Below are 14,521 nucleotides of genomic sequence, written 5' to 3'. Positions count from 1 at the left end.
AGGTTTGCATCCACAAAAGGTCAAAGCCACCAGCCGCAACTATCCCCGGCTGAGTTTGGGGTGGGGGGAGAGCACAGCTCACAGAAGCCATGTTTACAGAGACTCCCCCCAGCCGAGCGGGAAGGAGGAGGATTTGGGTGCATGGTGCAACCTCTGGTGAGAGGCAATAAACACCCATCCTCTGATTACACAAACTGATCCAGCTGTGGAACCCCCAACCCCACAGGCCACATCCACGGGACTTTCACGTGAGAGGCTTGGCCCCACAGGGCTGCACGTGGTGCAACAGGCCCAGAGTCTGCTGTGAGAGACTGACCCCCTCCCCAGGGGAACATACCTGCACATTCCTACCTAGCCTGAGCATGGGACTCTGTGCCTTCCAGGGGACCTTCACCACCAAGAAGACCAGCTGGAGAGGATCAGTGAACATCGTTGGGATCCACAGAGTGGTGATATTTTCCTTATTCTGTCCCTGTCACTCTTTCTGTCCCCCCCACCTATCTTCTACTGCTCGCTTTCTTTCTTTTTTCTTTCTTTCTTTCTCTCTCTCTCATATTTACCATCAAATAAAACTCTTACTATTGTCACTGGCATATGGTCTCGTTTGCACCTTAATTTGGGCAGAGGCATTTCTAAGAACCCCCACAAAACAAAAAAGGCCTTAGAAATATATCCCAGAATAATACCATTTTGGAGTTATTAAAAGCAAAGCCTTTTCATTGTGAATTTTGTATTATCATCAAAGCTCCTTGAAAGACACTTAGTGAAATTTCATATATCATGCATATCTTAATTAAAACCACAAGCTAGTATTAAAACACACTGTATGATTCAAAGTCCGTGTGAAGGTCTTGTATGAATAATAATGAATTTTTGAGATTTATAGAAATTCAGAATGTTATTGCACAATATTAAGGTCGAAGCTGCAGAAGAAACAGTTTCAGATCACCTCTCTGTTACTATCAGAGAGTGTGCCTGTAGTATGCATGATCATAACCCTTTAGTTCAGTTCAATTGAGGCATGTCCTCTGAACAAGATTCTAGTGAAGTGAAAACAAGAGTTCATCTTGCCAGCCAGAAGCACATGGTAACCTTTTGCCCCAAATCAGATCAACCAGAAATCTATTAAATATATAGAGTCACTTTTATTTAGAGAGAGCGAAATTACTCTGGCTCTACTGTGGTACAGAAGAGACAAATCTTATAAAATGCATCATGTCCTCTGCTTTATCTGATGGAAAAACAAGGAAAAGCTTTCTCCAGTAAATTTTTCTAGTTTTTACCTACTGAATGAATAATGTCAACTTCCGTCCTTCACACTATGAGCATGATGTTGTAAGCACAAAGAGTAAAAACTTTGAACTTGAGATTCTGATATTTAAGTCAGAATATCAGCTTTGAGTTATTTTGCAAAGTCATGAATAAATGATGACATTTCCCTCCCTGCCCTCCTCCCTTCATAGAGTCATAAAATCTTCAAAGTTGGAAAAGACCTCAAAGATCTTTGAGTCCAACCTTTGACTGAACACCACCTTGTCAGCTAAACCCCAGCACCAAGTGCTACGCCCAGTCACTTCTTGAGCACCTCCAGGTCTGGTGACTCTACCACTTCCCTGGGCAATCCGTTCCAATGCTTAACCAACATTTCAGTGAAGAAATTCTTCCCAATACCCAATCTTAACCTCCCCTGCTGCTTCTTGAGGTCATTTCCTCTTGTCCTCTTGGACAATATCCACAGTCTTTTGCTGGCTACTTTTGTTTAAACCCTACAGTGAGAGAAAGCAAAAGACAAGATCTTCACAGTGATTTACACTGATATTTTTTTGTTATGTATGCTCCAATACAGGTATCCTTATATAGACTTCCAAACCTTTTGAGCTTAAGGAGAAACTGGTTTCTTACCTTTTGCACTATTTTCAGATTAGCTGTATTGGTTAGCACACTGGTGCAAGAATTCAAGCCTTTTATATCTGCTTGTGCTGGCACTCTATCCTGTTTACCTGAAGAAGGGTCATGACAGCATACTAGGGCAGCTGAGAAATTCTGTGAGCCCAAACAGGAAACTAAAATAATGCAGTCTAAAGTCATGTACTGTACTCTCTTGTACATTGAATTTTGCGATAATTTTCTTTCTCTGCAATAATCATCAAAATCCCAATGAATTAATGAGTCTAAAATACTGGAAATATGGTAGAGCTGGTAAATATTTTTATGGTGGTATAGTATTATCTTGGAAATGTTTGATATTGAGGGTAATTTTCTACCATTCAGTACTTCTAGCACTATTTTTAATCATTTGATTGTCTGTTGGGGCTGGAGGGGACAGTTTGTTTGCATGTCTCCTTGTTTTTTCTTGGTAGCTAGACTGAAATAGAGTGCTAGTGTGTGGGATGGATCACATGTTAAAGGAATGGGATGACAACTAACATTTGAAGAGATGAAGGGGAGACACAAGTTTTCTTAAACCCCTATTACTTTTACCTGGATGTCCTGTGGTACACATTTAGTTCTGAGCTGTGCTTAGGGCTACACACATGGTGAGCCTACACCAGGGACTGCATAAACAGAGTTGTCAAGGGATGAATCATGAGGGGAAAGAGGTGTAAGATAAAGGTAAGTTCAGTTTTTCCTGTTTGGTTGTGTCAGACTTAACAGATCTGCTGTATAAAGTATGTTTGAGTTGTGACCTTTTGTCCTGTAAAAAATTCCAAGTACGTTTTGCATGACAGCTGACATATTGCAGCATTATGGGAAGAAATTTTACTACTGCATTTGTTCAGGATTTGGTGTGGGAGGAACATTCAGTTTCTAACATAGGGAATTACTGTATGTAGCAGAAAACCTGCACAGCTTTATTGTACAACCTGAAAGGCAAGTAAAGATAAGTGAAAGCGTTGATATGTGTTTTTCATAAGATACAGGTTTTTCAAAGAAAAATAAGAGATATGCGGGAGGGGGGAAACAAGAATCTGTTAAATATGTTAAATGTTCCTACATGTAAATTACAGCCATAAATGCTGCTAAACTGCAAAATGAATCAAACTGTTTAAACTGGTGGTAATTTTGAAGATTAAGGCATTTACAAGCTGTGATGGGAGAACATTAAATTATATCACAATTTTTTCTGTGTACCTTTTAATAGCACATTATTAAACTACTTTTATCAGAGATGACATCAAAGGTGTCTATCACTTACTTCATACGATAATACCAACAAGAGTTCTCATTGGACTTATATGTGTGATAAAATGTGATATTATGGAAAAAAGGTAATGGAAAACTGAGCCAGAATGACCCCAAGAAAGCCATGTAGAATTATAGAAATCATTGCAACTTGTTCAAATGTGAAATTTTTTCCCAGAATTATTTTGAAAAGATAAAAATCAAGTAATTTATTGCAATGCAAACTAAAGAGAGAGATATATTGTGATGATAGTAACTATAACACAATGGGTACTATAGGACCCATCAATAGCATACTACAATATTTCTCATTTCTTTAATTTGAGAGGAATTAAATTTTTTGGTGATAAAGTGTAAGAGATGCTGGGTAAATTGGTAAATCCATGAACATTTACAGTGATAACTTGTAGAATGAAGATCTGTAGAAATTTGCCTCTTTGCTTTCACAGAAAAATTCTTTTCAATACATTTTCCCGCCTTGTTGTGGTGATTTTTAGGTAGTCTGGCAATTTCCATAGCAGACTGCTTACACTGACTTTTCATTTTTATTTTATAATGTCTTAACTGCATTACATTTTATCTTCCTTAAGGCATATGTAGAAAAGCTGTAGAAAGAATGAGAAAAAGACTGTTTCATTATCATTGCCCTATTACTTATTCCCTATCTTCCTAATGATGGCTGCCTGTATCAAAATATTAAGGGACATCAGTTGTAACACTAAAGTTTTTAGGGAGTTCTTTAGCTTCTTTTCTGTTTTGCTGAGGTTTTTAGGTGTTGTTGTTTTAGGGGGTTTTGCTTGTTTATTTTTTTTTGTTTGGGATTTTTTCCTCACGATAGTGTTCACAGACAGTGTTGATTGTTCGTCTCTTTCTCCTCCCAAAAAGGTGGGCCCGTACTCCAAGTTGTAAGCCTGGAAGCCCGATGGTTGTGTTAGTGCTGTGTCTGACTTCCTGAAAATTTTCATAGCAAAATATCTCAATAATCAAGTTATACAGACCCCAGACTTTAGGTGATCTTTTTTTTTTCTGACCTGTTCGGAATCTGCACAGAAGAGTTTAAATCAATCTCCACCTGCTCAGGTAAACACGTTCTTAAGGAAATGAGAGGGCTATTTGGTTAACTGTTACTTTGTCTAGACTTGTAATACGAGACCCATCCTGAAATCTAGTGCGTATTTTTTAAGTACAAAGTATGCTATTGGGCCTCAGGACTATTATTGCGGATTTCTATCAAAAAGCAATGCAGTAGAGGATGTCATAACCGTAATGCAAAGCAGAAAAACTGAGGATAGCTGTGCATACCAAAAAAAAACCTTCACAGAAACACAAAAAAGACAAATTCACAGTTCATGGTGACAGCTCATTTTATATTTTTTTTTTTTTTTAAACCCATAATAAGTATCTAGTTTTTTTTGCTTGCGTGACGAGAAATTGTCACATCAATGTATGTATTTTTATGGTGTTGCACTTGGAGCTTTTTGGTACTTCAGTAATATTGTTTCTTTGAAAATAATTGCATAAACGCATGAATGGAAATGTTTACAGGGCCAAAGCTTGTTTTAGGTTTAACAGTGTAACACTGTTCCATGTGGGGAAGGTATACCTCATTCCCATGATTATTTGTCTCTTAAAGAAACAGGTCTTTAAAGAACAGGGCACAAGGTAGGGAATGGAGGAATTCAGGGTCCTAACTCAGGAACGAAGCGAAACTCATTTGCCGACTGTCCCCAGGAGAAAGAGGAGATGTTGTGGAGCAAAGTTGAAACAGTACAGGTAGGCTGGACAAGCTGAACAAAAAAACCCCAAAATCCAAAAAACAACAACAACAGAAACAAAAAAGCGAGTATATACAAATTGAAAGGCTAGGAGTTTGCAAGTTATGAACACAAATTCTCCTTATGTTCACATCTCAGCAAGGTTACAAAGTTACAAGCTTAAACCTGTATGCCTAACCTTTGCAGGTCAGGAAATGATGACTTTTTTAAAAGGTTGCTCATTCAAAAGGAAAAGAAAGATGTTCTTTGCATTTGAGATCACTTGATTTCAACTTGCAGAAATTAATTATTTTGGCTACATTCTCTGGTAGTAGTAGAACTACATAGCACTCTGTACTTTTGTTCTTGTAAAAAAATACTTATGCACAGACATCAAACTAAATCGTTTCTTTGATAAAATAAACACATCAAGACCTCAGAGTACTGCTTACCAGGAATCTTATCCTCCATTGATTAGTTACAATACATGGCTCTTCTTTTCTTTTTTTTTCTGCAATCTCTCTTTATTTCTTTTTTTGCCCAATTATATTTTCAAAAACTAAAAATTATTAAACTCTTCAGACTGTCTAAATGTTATTTCACCAGTGAGATTAGAAAAAATAAAAGCCAACCTCTTTGCACTCTTCTACTACTCCTTGCTATTTTTTATCTATATAAACATATATTTTTTGCATTTTCTGTTTCTGAGGCCTTATGTAGAGCTCTTCAACCATTCACACCTCATATACTTCAAAGGACATTGGCTTTGTCTTTTGGGACATTTCCCTTGACTTTTTTCCCTGTAAATAACCCCGACTTTGCTAAGTGCATCCTACAATGGGGAGGTCTTTGTCATTTAGCTGTGCTGAAAAGAAACACCAAGTGAGCATGTAGGCAAAAAAAGTAGCCTTAAATACCTTGGGAATTATACAGTATTTCTGCCTTGCATAATTTTGAAAGTGTATTCAAAGTAAATAACATTCCAAAAAGGTTGTGATTGAATAATCAGTTTATTTATCAGTAATCCCATTTTCAGATTCTTATTTTTAAAAATATCAATATTAATAAGAATAGTTTTCCATATTTTCAGACGTAGTAAGATTCTCATTTCTCTTTCACTGAACTGTTTGGATTGTGCCACTAAATTTCAAGTTTTTATACATAGAAAACAGTTTTGATACACACATGCAGACTTCTATGCATTTTTTGCATTTTGTATGCAATTTCCAAAACTGTATATGGAATGCTTTCTATTATAAAAAATTCACTGTTCTCTAGACCTAAAGATTCTTGTCCTAATTTATGCTCTGCAAACCACTTTGTGATCTACTTTCCACTATAAGATCCTAATGCATTGTCTATATTTATAATAATCATCAGCCTGGGAAAGTAGTTCGAGTGGCTTTGTTGTCCAGAAGGGAAATTTCCAGATCAATGACAATTTCACCCACATCTTACCAGTACCCAATTGCTACCCTTTAATCATACATTGAAATCCTTGCAGTTATCTACATGATAAAGTATAGGCACCTAAACTTTTGTTCAGGTGACAGGGCAAAGATGAAACTGCCTCGTACTCTGAGTTACTAGTTGAACCTCCTGTGTATATTCCAATCTATGGCCCTTAAACTGACTCTAAATATTAATTCTAATTCTCTATTCTTTGGGAACTATGAATCTATTTTTTTTTTCAGATGTTTTATGTAATTTTGATCTGTATTTTAATCTTCCACAGTCATAGCACTTTTTTTGCTGGTTTTCTAAATGAGATCTATATTACTGTGTAATATTCAACACAAATGTTTATTTATTTATACATTATATATAATTATTCTAGTTAATGTTATTTCCCATAGTGAATATTTTTATAAGTCACCTGCTTCAAATTAGGATATAACAATGTTTTATTTATACTGTATGTGAATTAAGTCATTTGGAATTAGGAACTTCTACTCATACAGTTTCTCAAAAAAGCACATATAAACACTCAGAAGGTAAATGATGTGGATGTACACCCATCAAAATAAAAGGAGAGTTCTCATAGGTAGAAGAGAGATTTAAAAGAATAAGACAATTGCCAGTCATTAAAACTTAAATAAAAACCACCTACTGCCTTCTCAAGTAAACAGTGCTTCAATTTATCTCCGGTTGTTTTACTGTTATCTATTTGTGGAAGACGTAGGGTTAAAGATAAATAATTCTAGATTTTAAGGACAGGATAGTCTCTCTATTTTAAGATTATTTATGAAAATGTGTCCACATTTTTCTAAATTTAGTTAATCAAGCTTCTTTAAAATTACATTAGGCAGAAAATATCTTGACATTGAGAACTTTTTTTAGATATAGAATAAATGGGCTTTTCTGTATTATAGTTCTAAAATATGGCTTGATAATGATTATACTTTTTTTTCTACAGCAGCATCGATTTATGTTTACAGATTGCACATATAGAGTGATGAATGAGTACATCCCAAGGTGTAACAATTTTAAAAGAGTTCTTAATGTATGGTAAAAAACTTCTTTGAAACTGATTGAGAAAGGTATGGCAGGAATTCTGAAAAGGATTTGGAAGAAATCCCTTCACCTCTATCCAGTCTTCATATATTTTAAAATTATTATAATCTAAAATAGTGCAGTAAATTTTTCAAAACTTAGATCATGAAAAAATACATATATTGGGGTTTCTTTGGTGTGGGTTTTTTTTTTGTTTGGTTGGTTTGGTTTGGTTTGTTGTTTTGTTTTTTCCCTTGGGCCTGAACTCCAGATGAATTGAGGTTTATGCGAGAAGTCACTGGTAAATATAGGGATATACAAATCATATAAATAATAATACAAATAATCACCTTTAATTTTACAATTTTGCAAATCAAAATTGACTGCTTAGGCAATCCTAACTCAAATGAAAACCTATTTCTTTAAATGTATATTTCAACTAAATTTTAATACAAAATCTTTGATAGACTAATGTGAGAAATAAACTTCTAACATTATGGGTCTGGCCCTGAAATTGCTGAGAAAAGAGCACAAATTTCATTAACTTCTTATGAGACTAAAATTTGTTCAATATTTCTTGTAGACACTCATTATCTTGCAAGATCAACAATATATAAATATAACATAATTAAACCCTTATATTGACACTAGATATCTAAATCCAAATCTCATAAAATTTGAAATGTGATGAAAACTTTTGGTGTTTTGATACAAAGTAAAAGTTAAGATTTAAGATCTGAGTTCATTTTAAAAGAGCAGATTAATTGTCCTTATTCATGACAAGCTCTAAGAACCATTTCTCAAAGGAGGTGTCACTTTCCTGGGAGAATTTTTACATCTGATCTCAGTTCTGCTAAAGAGATTCTAAATTTAATAATAATGTTAAACTGAATGAAATACGGATTCTCTTAAATAATTTAAACTTGCTGCAATTATACAAATTTAATAAGTTTAGTACATAATACCACCAGATAACATAAGAGAATATAATTATAGATTAAATGTCTTTTTAGTTAAGAAAATTGGCAAGGACTGTTTTCTACTCATATGGTGTAACTTTTCATTTAGGCTCTACTAAAATTCTATATTTCTAAGAGACCATGCCTTAATAAAGATATATTTGATCTCTAAAGTTAATTAATAATTTTTTTTTCTATATTTATAATCTGAAACATGGACTTATTTTTTAAATATATTTTTACTTTAGGAGCCTACTGAACTTTGAAATATATAATTTTCTCAGTTCCATTTTAATTATTCCTTTATTCTCAGTATGATTTAATGAACAAAATATTTTATATAACACAATTCTCCTTGATTTTCAATGTGGAAAGACAAAGCAGACCAAAAAATTAGGATTCATTCCTGTACATAAGAATATAAAGAGCGAGTATCCTGACAATCACATAATGGGCATTATTTGTGTCCGTTAATGGACACAAAGAACATAATAAACAATTCCTATTTTCTACAGCCACTACTATTTTCTTTCTCAGATATACCATAATCACATTTTCTTCTTATATATTGAATCTTATATGTCTACTTCACACTGGTAACAACCACAACAACCGTACTTCTGAGAAATTAAGAGGAGATTATCATAGTGAGGAGAAAATTGTGTTGTTAAGATAGGGAATGCAAGTAATCTAGGTATTCCTCTATGTTCTCTCCTTGCTGCTGCCTCCTACTTGACTCTACAGAGTCTCCTATGACTCTTGGTCCCATATTAGCTAGATTCACAAAGAAGTTACTTAGATATCCTGGTTGTCTTATTTAATATAATTTTTTTTTTTTTTTTATCATGGCCGTCATTACTCTGTCTGAGTCCCTTATTAAAATCGTGTTTGAGTAAGACTACAAAGGAAGCAATACATAGCAGAATTAGGAATTGGAACCAAATGGACTGAAGACTCACTGAGGACTATAACCAGGCACAAATTAATCTTTCCTTCAAAATATTTGTTCATATAATATTATTTAATGTCTGATACAACTAATTTACACTGTTTTTCTCACTGATGTTGCTGGACTAACAAGAGGGGAAAGTTTGGGCCTTTCATAAGTGTTTTCTTTATTAATACTACAGCCTACAGTAAACCCAAGGTTTCCAAAGTTTATATGTCACCATTTTTTTTAGCAGAAGTAAGGTTTACTATTAGTCATGTTGCTGGCTTAAAATCTAATGACAGAACGTTTTCTGGTGTAATTGTATAACCTCATTTTTTACAAACTCCTAATTCCGTACCAAAGTTAAAAAAGAGCAAAGGTGTATCTTTCAACAGACATGTAGTTATGGTAGTCTAGAAATTAAATGTACAGGAATTACATTAAAAAGATGTAGATTGTCTCAGTTAAATCATATCTCTTGCAATGAAATTAAACAGAAGAGACAAACCAAAGGTAAAATTACTTCCATGTCTGTTTCCTTATAGGAAAACACTGTTTCAATTCTATTTATCATAAAGAAGAGAAAAATTGAGTTGAGGAGGATGAATAAGAGCAATAGCAATTACAGACTGTCTAAAGAGTGAGTTCTTTTTCTAATCTAGTAATGAGCTTCTATATGGTGACATTCATTACCTTATGCAACACCATATGTTGCATGTAAAGGAAGCTACTTTCTATCATCTCTCACACTGAAAGTGAAGAAAAGTTCTGTCGAATCAACAGATCTCAGATCTGTGACAAACCTCCCTGTCTATGTGGGAATGTGTTGGCTGCCCAAATGAATAATTTGAGTATAATTTTAAGAGCATTTTATAAAGTTTTGAGATAATAAAGTTAGAATAACACACAGGGAAGGGAGTTGTTCCTTTTCCAAGCAGATCTGTATTTGACGTCTTTGTCTGGAAGATGTATTACTCATCCATCATAGAGTATTGTCACACCAATGATATATTAGTGTAATATATTATCAGAACATCATCATTCCTGTGATGTATTGCTACCTAGCACAGAACTAGATGGTGAGAGTATGTTATAAAGACTTAGTACCATTTATAGTATTAAAAAGAAAATGAAACACTTTATTTTAAGACTTGCACACTAAAGGGAATCTGTGAAAAGGTGATGGTTATTTTAAAACTTGATTTATGGTAATGCATACCCTGAATTTTAGGGGTATGAATTCTAGAACTAAAATCAAGCAAGTGTTTGTGGTCAGGCAGAAGAGTGACTTTCCTGAAGATATTGCTTTGTGGGTTGTCAGTGGTAGTGTTCATAAATTGTATCATTAAAACTTTATAAACCTGCAGAATATAACATAGAAGTAACTATTTGCCATGTGTTATAGAGTCATCTTCTAGTATAGCAACAACATGAAAGCTTACTGTGGCATACAAAAACCAAGAACAAAGTTGTGGTAATTTTTTTAGCAGATGTGATTTTTCACAATCTAGATGTAAATAAAGTTTAGTCCTTTCACAAGCTATTGGTCAGATCTTTCAAAATCAGGAGAAATTTCATTCCTCTAGGAGCACAGCCTTCATGGAAACCCATGTCTAGCAATCACTACATATCTCTGCCACAAAAATTTTAAGATGTTCCTTTTGGTATTATTGCTGTTATTCCTTCTAAAGTAAGAATAAGGGAGAAAAAAGATGAGTGAATTGATAAATAGAGGAAAAAACCAAAACACCAAATCGAGCTAAGGAAAAATCTAGAATTTAACCTGAAAAATTTATATTTGGGCATAAACTGCATTGCTGTGACCAATATACACACCAAAGCTGATAAGGCTGTTCTTAAGGCTATTCTTTGCCTACTTATCAGTGAAAGTTTTGAGAGCTTTTTCCATCCCATTTATTTGAAGAATTTTATTAATAAATACCAAGAAAATCAATTAAATAAGGACAATAACATCCTTCCCAGCAAAGTTTCTAATCTATATTTTACTGTAGACTCATATGAAAGCTTTCCTGCCGAAGTAGAGAGAGAGAAAGAAAAGAAGAGGAATAAAGAAGGTGTCAGAAGAACTGGAAAGTGTCTGAGCATTCCCATATTAAAGCATCCTTTTGATTAGTGCTCTGTCTGTATATAAATGGTTAACAGAAGGGGAGGGTAAATTACAATATCTGATTTATTTAAGTTGATGGAAAGAGATATGGAAAAGAAAAGAGGTTGGAAGAGTAAAAAAGGACAAAATAAACTTGAAATAAAGAATTTTTTCCCACCCTTTTTTTAATAAAAAACTGCCTATCAAAAGCCACTGTGGAGAGCAGAACTGTAAAACATCAGTGATTATTTCCTTCAACAAAACTCAGTTTATGTTCCTAATGTCATAAATCTATTACCTTGTTCTCTGCTGACATTTTGTATCCTTCTCATAAATTTAGAGTTCATGCCCAGAGGGTCTGTTAGGACCCATGTATAATATAAACCATATAATTTCACCAAAAGATTCTCTGATCTAGTCCTTGATTTCGGTTAATTTGGTTTTGTTTGTCTTTCTGCTGTCCCTTAGGTGGTATATTCTATCGGCATGGGATGTTTATCTATGCTATGCTTACAGCAGTGCAGCATGATCTTTCACTGCTGCTTGAAGGAACTCTTGCAGCAGCAAGCATGAAGTGCTGGCTTGGGTAAACTGAAAAATACATGGCATGAAATTACCATTTTATTATTATCTTGAGGGCCAAGATAAAAAAAAAAGGCTAAAGTGCAAAGAATACAGATGTACAGAATGTGGCTCTTTGCTGGGAGTTTGTACTCTATAGAGAAAAGCATATTTTTCAGCACACACTTCACTATGCATGCATATTGCAATGTAGGCAAAACAGTAAAATCAATGCAAATATATGCAGTTGAAGAGGGAGCACATTTTGAGGCTGGCACTGCACTCTTTGTCAATGTCAGTTTTGTGACAACCTTTGATAGTGCATAGGGATTTCTTTAGTCACTTAGAGGTCAAGATAAACTGTTCCTCTCTTTCAAAACTTACCTTCTGATTGATGCACTTCAGTGAAAACTGAGCAGTAAAAAGACTGTCTTATATTCCACTCTTAGGGGATGAGAGGTTCCATAAGAACTTGATAAACTAAGTGCAATAGTATTAAAATTGGCCTAAATATTATTGAGAAAATGAAGCAAAGTCTGGTATCTTAATACCTGTCTTAATTTCTCATTGGTTGGCTAATACCCCTGTCAGTCATATGTTGGAAAAAAACCTGAAATAGTTTCATAATAAACTGGGTATATCAGAAGATTCATTCTTACTTAATAGCATTCTCTATCAGCTCTTTTAGGAAAAAAATTGTATGCATAAATGCAATAAAAATAATTTCTGTCTTCAAAGAGACTGCATTTTTCTTCATTTCTTGACAGCTGACCCCAGTATAAACAGCCAAGAGCCTCTGCTCACTGAAATGAATTAGAAACATTACAAGAATATAGGTATAATAAGATATTTTGGATCATATTTGTCATGAATTGTTAACATGAACCAAAAACAACTAGTCCGTGTTCTGGAAAACACCTTTTATGAGGGAAATTCTGTAAGTACACCAAAAAAGTTTTTACAAATCATGTTTATATAGCAACTAAGATGTGCAATTAAGATTTTGGGCAATACAAATGTGTCGCGTTTAAAGTATTCCAAATGTAGTTATGCACAACAGTCCAAACCCTAAACCATACCGAAAACCTACTTATACAACCAGCCCATTTGTGTCATCCTGAGATGCAGTTGTAGCTTTGACTTGTTGGGAGTCCATGACTACTAAGTAATGACTGTTATTTCCAAAATTTCATGAGTGTCCCAAATTTTTAGGTCTCTAAAGAGGCATATAGAAAACTGTTAGTTGTTCAAAGCAAAAGCGAGCAATTGATATTAAATTGAAAAGATGCTAGGAGCTACTCAGTGTTTTATAAAGCATTTATTTGTATTCCTACGTACTTAAAATATTTGAAAAAACCCTCACCCTAAATTTGTCTAAGGATTTATAGGGTAACCTTGAAAATGCATTTCTTTTTACCCATTACCACTGTGATCACTTTCCATTTGGCAGGATTGTTCTCCACCTATTTGAACATGAGAAAAACTAGAGCATTATAAAATAATTAGTTACTTTATTGAATGATAATTTAAAGGCATTGATGTAAATTAAAAAAGGACTCCAATATTACTGAGGGGAAAGAAATAAAAGTCATGCTGGTAAGCTAAATTTGTGAGGAAATAGGAATTCTGTTGTAGTCATTTGAAAGAGCACTATTAAAGTCCCTACTTTCAGAGTGAAATGAACAATCACAAATGCTTGAGAGTAAAGTATGCATCGATACTGAACTCTTTGAATCACACTTCTACTTTTTAAAAGCAAAAGTGTCCTGGATGTTCTTTTTCCGATTAATTTTTTTTTTTTTTTTTTTTTTTGCATCGTGACTTTTTTTCCAAGGACTAGTCATACAAGGAGACAGCATGAATAAAAGATATGACATGTTTTTTCCATTCCTGACTGCATTTAAATGAATTTCCAGACCTGGAAATTGAATAGCTTTTGTGTAACTCATAGACTGTAGTTACAAGGAAAACAGTAAGGAGCAATAAATATGGAATTTCTTTCTGCCACCATTTAGTTACTCTTTGGAAAAGGCTATCTTAATAACAATAAGAAGCTACTGCCAAAGAATAAGAAATTGAAGTATTGTTCCAAATAAAGGTTTGTATTTGATGTTTCTAAGTTTGAAATTTCTTTCCTCTGCAACTGCATCTGAGCAAGGACTCAGACATTCTGAGCACAACATTAGAAAGTTAGAAGCTCACGTTATTTCTTCATAGAGAGTTATCATAAATTATGTTATCTTAAGAAAATAAGTTCTGGAAAAATAATTCACTGCTGAAGCATTCATTTGACTGAAAATTTTAAAACTCATTTAAAATAGCTATTAAATATGGTGTCACTGTGATTGTTCAAATTTCTGCATCCCAGAGGCATTGAAGTGAAGGCTGTAGAAGAACATTTCTTAGTTATGATTACACACTGATAAGGAGTTAAAAATCGTATCTGTGTAATACTACTGGACTCAAGCCATGAGAACTTCACGCTTAAGTTAGAAGTTTAAATATGATATACAGGAACCTACATAATTACCGA

At 34.1% G+C, this 14,521-nt stretch overlaps 1 long non-coding RNA gene across 1 annotated transcript in view; it reads left to right on the top strand.

The window, feature by feature from the left end:
- The first annotated feature begins 2,429 nt into the window (after positions 1 to 2,429).
- The window catches only part of LOC108447776, a 29,230-nt gene continuing 17,138 nt past the window's right edge, over positions 2,430 to 14,521 (top strand). The window contains exon 1 of the long non-coding RNA XR_001863464.1: positions 2,430 to 2,613. This is a non-coding gene — a long non-coding RNA (uncharacterized LOC108447776). The remainder of the gene's footprint in view (positions 2,614 to 14,521) is intronic.

The sequence above is a fragment of the Corvus brachyrhynchos genome, unplaced genomic scaffold, assembly GCF_000691975.1.
Source record: "Corvus brachyrhynchos isolate BGI_N302 unplaced genomic scaffold, ASM69197v1 scaffold23, whole genome shotgun sequence".
Classification (NCBI taxonomy): domain Eukaryota; kingdom Metazoa; phylum Chordata; class Aves; order Passeriformes; family Corvidae; genus Corvus; species Corvus brachyrhynchos.
The sequence above is the reverse complement of the archived record's forward strand: the minus strand, read 5'-3'. Positions and strand labels throughout refer to the sequence as shown.